Genomic DNA, 9,417 nt, shown 5'->3' on the forward strand with positions numbered 1-9,417 from the left:
CACTCTAATGTAGAAGGAATCGAACATGAAATCTCCCTAATTAAATGCTTTCTGTGATTCAGTTCCTGGATTCAGAGATGACCCGGCATGTCTGCAATGCCTGGGTAGCCCGAGAGCCACAGTGGGTGTGGCAGCATGGGCTGGGAGATGGCCCTCACCTGTGCCGCTGCCCCTTCCACGGCCACGATGGCAGCTCTCACTGCTGCTCCGTGCCCCCATCTCATCTTGCCACAGTGACTGTGGGGACTTGACTCTGTCTGACCCCAAATCCTTTCTCCTTTTTAGAAAGGACCCTGCTAGTTCCTTAGCTACAGAGGGGGCAAAGGACCAGGCCGGATGCATCATAATACCTCACCCCTGGCCACAGTGACCCTCGGCCAAAATCCTTTTTTGACATCTTCAAAGTTGGGAGAGAAGCCTCCTCTCCCCTCTGGTCAGGGACTGTTGAAAGGCACACGTGAGGCTGAGCGTCCCATGTGCTATATTTTTCATCACGCGGAGAAACCCGTCTCCATCGGGAGGACCAAAGCATCACCTGGGGAGAGGACGTCCTGCTGACTTTGAGCCCTGGTCCTGGCTTCCACGCTGCCCAGTCCTGACCCCAGGCTTCCTGCATATGCAGAGCCTCATCTGAGTCCATAATATCCCCAGGGTCACTCCAGCAAGTGCCCCCCGCTTTTATTCTAAGCAGGTGTGAGCTGGAGTCTCATCCATTGTAACCAGGAAAGTGCTGGTGATTCTAGACTGGAAACGCCATCAAGGACAGGACCCTGTCTCACCATTTTTGTTATCACTCACAGTTTCTATCATGGATGGATCTCAGAACTGGTTTTCAAGGGACACTTGTTGATTAATTCTGAATGTTCTAGTCTGAACAGTGGCAATTTGTAAACAACAGTCTTCACGTGGTTGAATAAGCCAGACATTTACCTGCTTTACTATCCCCAAACCAACATGGCTTCGCCTTGCCTGAGAGGAACTGTGCTCGCAGTTAAGGACAGCCTGTCTGTGGCAGGTCACCCTGCTCATCTCCGAGGTGACTTGGCTGACATCCTGGACCTGGTGACCTTCCTCCCTTCATGAGGGTCATTCTGAGGCTGGTTAGTCTAAGAGGACAATCTTTAAAGCATGGAAGGACTGTTGTATCATGGGTATATCTGCCTATATTCCATGGATAATATTACTTTTTAACACCTATATTAGTATTTAATTAGCAGTTAATACGTACATTATATATACATATAATTCTGTCTAGTTAGATGGCACATGGAAATCGAGAACTCATTCCACGACCCTCAAGTTCCAATTATTTGAATGTTTCTCATATCACTCATGGGGCCCAAAAAGCTTGTGTTGGTGGGTGGTCTCTGTGGTCCAGCTTCTTCATCTGTTGAGACCATTTCTCCACTGTTGGGGTTTTTGCCGCCAGCCCTTTAGGGACAGAAGACTCGACATTTCCAGTCTCATCCTTCAGCGGTCGGTTGAGTCCTCTGACCACTCCAGAATCCACAACTCACAAAAAAGTAAAAAAAAAAAAAAAAAAAAAAAAAATCAACCATGAAGAAGAAGGCCAATCTCTGTTTTCTTTTCTATGAGTTGCCATCTTTGTTTTTCCGATATTTATGTCTTAACTTCTTATTTAATGCAAGGGAGAAGCAATTCTAAGATCTGTGCCTCTGAACTGCAAGAAATTATAAATTGTTGTCAGAAGTTGCAAAGAAAAAAAGTACTACCTTAGACTCTCATATTATCATGCCTTATTCATCCTTTTATAAACCAAAGTACAGTTGCTTTGTCATTTTGGAAAAAGATGGGTGTGGTTTAAGAAGCTCCCAAGGACTCACCCAAACTTCAGGTTTAAAACCTGATTAATTGAGTTCGTTCTGGCTCTTGGGTCAAAAAAGATTTGAGTAGTTTTGAGAGGGACACGCTGCCTTGTGGGTAAGATGATTATCCTATAAGATGGAGGGTTGGATAGAAGCTGTTGAATACTAAGGAATGCACAGATATGGGAACAGAATAGAAGAAGAAAAGTAAGTAGGGAGAGTAAAGGCAAAGGGAGTAGATGAAAGAAGTCTCATCACAACATAGGTCAGAATGTTTCTATTTCAAAGTATATTTATACTTTCTCCTGCATTAAGTTCCCATTAAGGATTTTTTTAAATGGCAATTTCTCAAATTTCCTTAATCATTTAGCTTAAGCTCCACAGTCCAGCATGGCTACTATCAAAAAAAAAAACCAAAACAAAACAGAAAATAACAAGGGTTGGTGAGGATGTGGAAAAAGAAATTGGAACGCTTGCGCACTGCAGATGGGAGTGTAAAATGGTGCAGCCACTGTGAAACACAGTATAAAGGGTTCTCAAAAAATTAAAAATAGAAATACCATATGATCCAGCAATTCCACCTCTGGGTATATACTCAAAAGAACTGAAAGCAGGGACTCAGAGAAATATTTGCACACCTATGTTCATAGCAGCATTTTTCACAAAAGGCAGAAACAACCCAAGTGTCCATCAATGGATGAATAGATAAGGAAAACATTGTCTATACAGTCAATGGAATATTATTCAGCCTTAAAAAGGAAAGAAATTCTGACACATGCTACAACATGGATGGACCTCGAGAGCTCTGTGTTAAGTGAAATAAGCTAGTCACAAAAAGACAAATGCAAATATAAGCTCTATCATTCTGCCTATATGAGGTAACTAGAATAATCAGATTCAGAGAGAGAAAGTAGAAGGGTGGTTGGCAAGGCTGGGATGGGGGGAATGGGAAGTTACAGTTTAATGGGTACAGTGTTCCAGTTTTGCAAGACGAAAAAAGTTCTCGAGATGGAGGTGGGTGGTGGTGATGATTGCACAGCACTGTGAATGTACTTAACACGACCAAACTGTACACTTAAAAATGGTTATGACAGTAAATGTTATGTTGTGTGTATCTCACCACAATTTTTTTTAAAGCCCACAGCTCACGTCCCCCTTCTGGAGTCCAGGGTCACAACTGCCAGATCTCCCCGCATCACCCTGAAATGCAACAGGTAACACCTGGGACCTTGTTGGAAACGCAAATAATCGGTCCCACCCCAGACCTCCTGAATCAGGAACTCGAGCCCTGGCATTATAGTGGTAACAAGTTGCAGGGTGACTCTGATGTCCCTCGAGTCTGGGAACCGCTGCCCAAGGGTGATAGATGTGGGGCAGTCAGAAGGGCTACGTTTGAGATTCAGAATATGTCTTGAAGGTGGAGAAAATACAACTGGGTGGTAGGTTGGACGCAGAGTAGAGAAGAGGGAACAGCAGGCAGAGGTTGAATAGATTTGAGTGAATGAATGCCTGTTAAAACTGTTCTGCTGAGGGGGAAGGGTAAGCTGTGACAAAGTGAGAGAGGCATGGACATATATACACTACCAAACATAAAATAGATAGCTAGTGGGAAGCAGCTGCATAGCACAGGGAGATCAGCTCGGTGCTTTGTGACCACCTAGAGGGGTGGGATAGTGAGGGAGGGAGGGAGACGCAAGAGGGAGGGGATATGGGGATATATGTATATGTATAGCTGATTCACTTTGTTATAAAGCAGAAACTAACACACCATTGTAAAGCAATTATACTCCAATAAAGATGTAAAAAAAAAACCAACAACTGTTCTGCTCTTAATTTTTCTTCGTTTTACTAGAGTCAGAAAGAAAAAGTAAAAGCCTGCTTTCTCAAAGCATCAGGTTGGAGAACAGGAAACAAGCTAGGATGGCTGGTATATAATCTTTAGAAATCCACGCGAGGTAGGCCTTATCCAAATGTGTACTTAACTGCACACACGGCAATTATGTAGCGGGTAAGTGGTCGAGTCATACGTTTGCTTATGATAGGCTTGGTGACGTCACACACAAAACCCACACTCACAACACACCCCAGAGAGCTCTGAGCATGCCTCTCTTCTTTCTTTCTATACTGATGTCAGAGGGGGAGTGATGTAGACCATGGCCCGAGACTGAGGGGTTTCTGGGACCAGGGACTTTCAGTTTGAAAACTGGGACAGTCCCGGGCAAATCGGGATGGTTGGTCACCCTACTTATAACCCACACGCATAGAATTTCAAACCCAAAAGGAGAGTTCTTCTGGTCTGTGGTTCAACACGCTGGCTAGAGATGAGAAACACCTGGAGAGCTTAAACAATATAGGATTCCTGGGCCTCACAGTAGACCAGTTAAAATCAGCATCCCTGGGCACAATACCAGGAGGCAGTATTTGTGAAAAGCTCCCCAAGGGAGCATTGAGAACAACTAATCTAATCCAACATCCTGACCCAATAGAGGAGGAATCTGACGCCACAAAAAGTTATTTGTCCACCATCACACAATTAATTAGGGGCAAACTCAGGGTTCCTGACGGTAGGGCCAGTGTTCTGCACCCACACACAGCACTTTTGTAGATAATAACTGATGAGTTACCTGCAATTAGCCCCCGCCCAGGGCAATTAACTAGACAACTCATCCCCACACCCTCTGTCTGGGCCTCAGTAAAGCTGACCCCCTGAGCGGCCAGCTGTGTGCTCACGGCTGAGATCCAACACTCTCTTCTCTTGCTTCCTTCCAACTTTCCTCCCTCCCAGCTGCTCCTGAAGGATTCAGACCCAGCCCCTACTCCTGGCCCAGGGATGCCCTCTGCCCCTGGTTGCAGATTTGGCCTCCGCAGTTCTGACCCCGGCATTCTCTCCCTTCAGCCTCCGGAGGTCCCTCAGCGCATTTGCTTTGGGCACCTGGGACCAGTCACCTGGGTCCAGGGACCACCTGGCGGCACCTCCACCGGCAGCAGCGAAGATGAAGCTCCTTTAACTACAGAGCTGACTTTGTAGAACAAGCAAAAGCCACAGCAGCCTGTTTCTCATGCCTGGGGGAGCCTGGCTGGCTGACCACTTGCTCCACAGCCTGAAACAAGCCCCACTGCTGAGGACGCAGAGCCTAGAAGGAAATAACGTCTCTGACTGGTGAGGGCCCTAGCAAACCGGGCCAGGAAGGGCTCAGCTGTTACCCTGACCAGGAAAAGGCCCCGGAAAATGACAGCATTGAAGGAAGTTCATGTCACTCAAAGAGGATGACGTAAACCCTCAGAAAAGAAACAAGCGAACAAAAAAAAGAACACGTAAAGGATGAAATTGGCAGTGTTGAAGGAGATTTCTAGGTCCAAGATGGGGCCTCTCCTGCCCGGCGTGCCATGGCACATATAACTTTCGTGTCCCTGTAAAGGCCCACGTGACCTGGATTTTCAGGGTAAATGCAGTCAGCTGTCCCCACCCACCACGCCAACTCTGGGCTTCTCATCCCAAACCAGGTTGACCCTGGGGCCCCCGACAACCCGATGTTTTCCATTTTTCTCTTCCTTGTTTTTTATTCTTTATCCTATAAAAGCTTCCTGCCTTCTGCCCAGATTTCCAAAAGGAGACCGTCCACTTCATGAAGTGTCAAGTGTTTGTATCACCTCAACTGTCTTCTAAAGTCATTTTCTTAGCAGAAGAACAATGAGAAGCCCACCCTTAGCCCGGGGGTTCCTCCCCCCTCCCCGTGTCACAGCCGGCTTCCTGAGGACACGGTGCTTCTAGGGCCGCTGGGGCTTTGGGCCCTCACTGCCCCGCCTCCTCGTTTGCGGTGGTTTAATGTGGTTTGTTCCCCTGTCATCAAGTGTTTTCTACTGGTCCTTGTGGTGCCTTAACTTGGAAGAGGATGCCGGTCGGCGGTCTGTGGTCTGTAAACCACGCGGGCCCCATTCCAGACCCACCGAACCAGAACTGCCAGGGAAAGCATCCCGGAATTCGTGTTTCTCAAAAGCTCCCGGAATGACTGGGATGCACAGGTATGTTTGGGAAACGCTGGCGTGATAGATACGTTGAGAGATGGTTTCTTTTTGTTTAACCCACGCCCCCCCCGCTTCCTGGACAAACGCCAGGGTTCCAACGGTGGGCGCTTCCCGCTCCAGGGCTTGGCTCACTCCACGGGCGCGCGGGGTACCAACTCATCCCCTGAGCGAGTTCTCCGGGCTGAGTCCGGAGCGCCCTTCTTTTGAGAGCTGTGCGTGGGTGGGTGGAGCTGTCGCGCCAACACCCCACTGCCTTCGAGTGCTTAGTTTTGGATTCAGGCAGCCTTTAAAATTTTTTATTTTATTTTTAAAGTTAAATTTTAAGGAACAACGTCTAAAGCGTACTTCCTTTAAAAAGGGGCCTGTCGGCCTTAGCTTGCAGTCTGATCGACGGTCCAACAGGGGGCGCCCAAGCCCCGCACCGCACCGTGCGCGCCGCTGGCTCCCCGCTGGTCCTGGTCTCTGTGCTGCGCCACCTGGGGGACCGCAAAGCTTCCCAGGAGCCCTTGGCGCTCATCCTTCGATCTCAGGAAAAAAACTGACACGTAAAAACCATGATTTTCAAATCGCTACGGATAATGAGGAATGTTACTACCGGGAGTATGTCATACAGGTGCAGAGGAAGAAAAAGGGTTGAGGCTTTGCACCTCCCAGGGTCTTGGATTTAGTAAGTTTTAAACCAAATTAAAGAATTAATTTATGTTAACTTATTAAAGTTAACGTAAATTAGCTTCTTTATAAGTTTTAATTCAAATTAGGAATTCTCTTTAGAGGGAAATTTTAGCTATCAAAGGAGAGGTTATTTTGGAGGGCATGAGATTTTCAAGTTCAGGCACTGAGATTTCAGCCCTTCTGACTCCGGAGTCAGTCACCCATCCCTCCCGCACAACATCCCCACTGCTGGTGGGTGCACATCGGAAACTCGGGCGGAGCGGCACTGGCTAGACGTGGGCAGACGGGCTGCAGGAATGACCGAGGGTGCAGGGAGGGCCCACGGAAGAGGGCTGGGACCTCTTTGATGGGTGACAGGGCAGGAATGGCACGGATGGGCCTTCAGAAGGCAGGTTGCGTGTCCTCTCCTCTCCCGTTTCTCCATGAGCTGGTACAGTCTGCCTGGGGGCATCATACATGATTCTGGCCCGATTCTGCCCGTGCGACCCGAGACAATGACTCCACCTCCCTGGGCCTCAGTTTTCTCGCCTGTAAAATGGTGTTGGTGCAGAGGGGTTAGCCATCGAGTGTAAATGTTTCATAGCAGAAAGCTTCCTAAGACATTTTTTTCTGATCTAAGCTCCTTGCCCTTTAATTTTTCTCATAAAACCTCCTTTCTGGACCCTGGGTCTCCCAGCTCCCCCTGGATGAACATATTTAACTGTCTTAAAACACATTGCCCTAAACAAAGACAGTGTCCCAGACGCCATTCTTACAGGGACTCTCAGACTCAGCGCTGTGTAATTGTATTCTTTGTGATAAAGGCAACTCACTAATTGAACACCTCAGTATAATTTAGTGTTTCTAACTCTGTAAGATTTTTTGGTAGAATAAAATCTTAAATAAGAAAGACATGTAACAGAGAAGAACAAACCTGAAATATACATGATGACCCATTCTCAAGACTCTGACCTTCAAAGGGTCAGAGACCCTTTGAAGACTTTTTATTCACATAGAGGTAAGAAGTTGCAGAACAGAGAATAACATTTGTCTTGTTAGAGGTTTACAGGAACATCGTGACCTGACTTACAGGGACAGCAGCAAGAACAAAGGATTCCAGCACCAAGAAGTTTACAACAACTAACCACGCCCCCTCCCCTTTTAGTATAAAAGAAGCCTGAATTCTAGTTCGGGTAAGATGGTTCTTTGGGACACTAGTCCACCATCTCCTCTGTCTGCTGGTTTTCAGAGTAAAGTTGCTAGTCCTTGACCCAACATCTCATCTCTCAATTTACTGGCTTGTCATGTGGTGAGCAGTATGAGCTTGAACTCAGTAACAGACACATTTTGTCCCAATTTACAGAGATGTGGTCACTTTCAGCTATTCTACCTTGTCCGTATGGGCCCAACATCCCAGGCTTTATAGCTTTTTCTGGCTCTTGATTCTGTCCCTCACAGTGGATGACGAGCTGGTACAGTTTAGTATTGGAAGAGACCTTGGAAGTCAAGCTGATCCTCTTATTTTTGTGTTATTTGCAAAACTGATAAGCATATCTTCCATGCCTTTAAGAAAATACTTGAGAGATTTAAATGTGTCAGAGCCATGCTGCCATAGGGGAGACCACTGCTGGAGACCTCCTTCCAGGCTGACATCAGTTATTAACCAACACTCTTGTTTGTGGTTGCTCAACTAGCCTTGAGTTTACTTATTTGTACTATGGAAGCGTCTACAATTCTTTTTGTCTACATAAAGATCAGGAAATACTTTCTCAAAGTTCTGTTCTCAAAGTCGATATCAGAACATTCTCCTTTTTAATGGTGTCAAATTTTATATTATAGTCAGTAACAGTTCAGCTGAAGGCTAAACTTGTATACAAACTAGATAGCAACTATGCGATTGTGTGTGCATGTGTGTGTGTGTGTGTGTGCGCGCACACGCATACCCACAGGGGCATGTGCACTGGAGGGAAATAGACCAACACCTTGATGGTGGTTAGATTAGGAAGATGGATTATAAATCTTCTTAAAATTTACCGTTAAGATTATACTACTTTTACCATTTAAAAAATACTAATCATAACTTTTTAAACCATCAAGTGAAAGTACATCTGTTTCCCGGCACCTTCAGTTTTGTTTTGTGGCTCTCATGATGTCTGTCCTGGAAGTGGTCTGGGCAGTGTTCCCGAGTCCTCAGAAGGAGCCAGCTCACTCCCCACGGGGAGCGCGTTTGGTCAGTGATGGCTGAGCAGCGGTTTTGCTCGGGCTCCCGGGATGCAAACGTGTCCCCTGTTGACGATGGAGACCTTCTGATGATTCTGCGTTGCTGGACCCACTCCGGCACCCCAGGCAGTCACCTAGCTGATGTTTATCATTGGTTATAGAGCAGGTGAGGGAAAGAGCACACACTGGCTCAGAACAGGATGATTTGGGGGATATGAATTTGTTTTGTTCTCTGGAATTTGCTTTCCCCTACATTTCCCAAGAAAGGAGCTAGGACTCCTTATATTTGTAGAGACCAAAGGCAGAAGCCCCTTAAAGACAACCTCTCTTCCTATTTGTTTGATGTCCGCTTTCACCAAGAGTCTAAACTCACTGAAGAGATTATTTGAGGTTTCTAGAGCTGGATGGAGATGAGGTGAGTGTCTTTTCAGGGGGAAAGGGGGGTGTAAAGGGAGATAGGCCAGAAATTCCCAGAGACTGGCTGGTCCCTCCAGCAGCGGGGACCAGCCACTGGGGAATCCTGTCACCCAGACTTCCTGACCAGGAAAGGGTAGCAGAATGTGGCCGGCCACTGACCCTCTGCTCTGGTCAAGACGGACTGGAGGCTACAGGCCTGCTTGTGTTTGGGGGGACCACAAAAGCCTTCCCAATTCTTTTGCTACCCTAGGCAAGGGACTGGAATTCCTGTAATGAC

This window comes from Globicephala melas, chromosome 21, assembly GCF_963455315.2.
Source record: "Globicephala melas chromosome 21, mGloMel1.2, whole genome shotgun sequence".
Taxonomy (NCBI): domain Eukaryota; kingdom Metazoa; phylum Chordata; class Mammalia; order Artiodactyla; family Delphinidae; genus Globicephala; species Globicephala melas.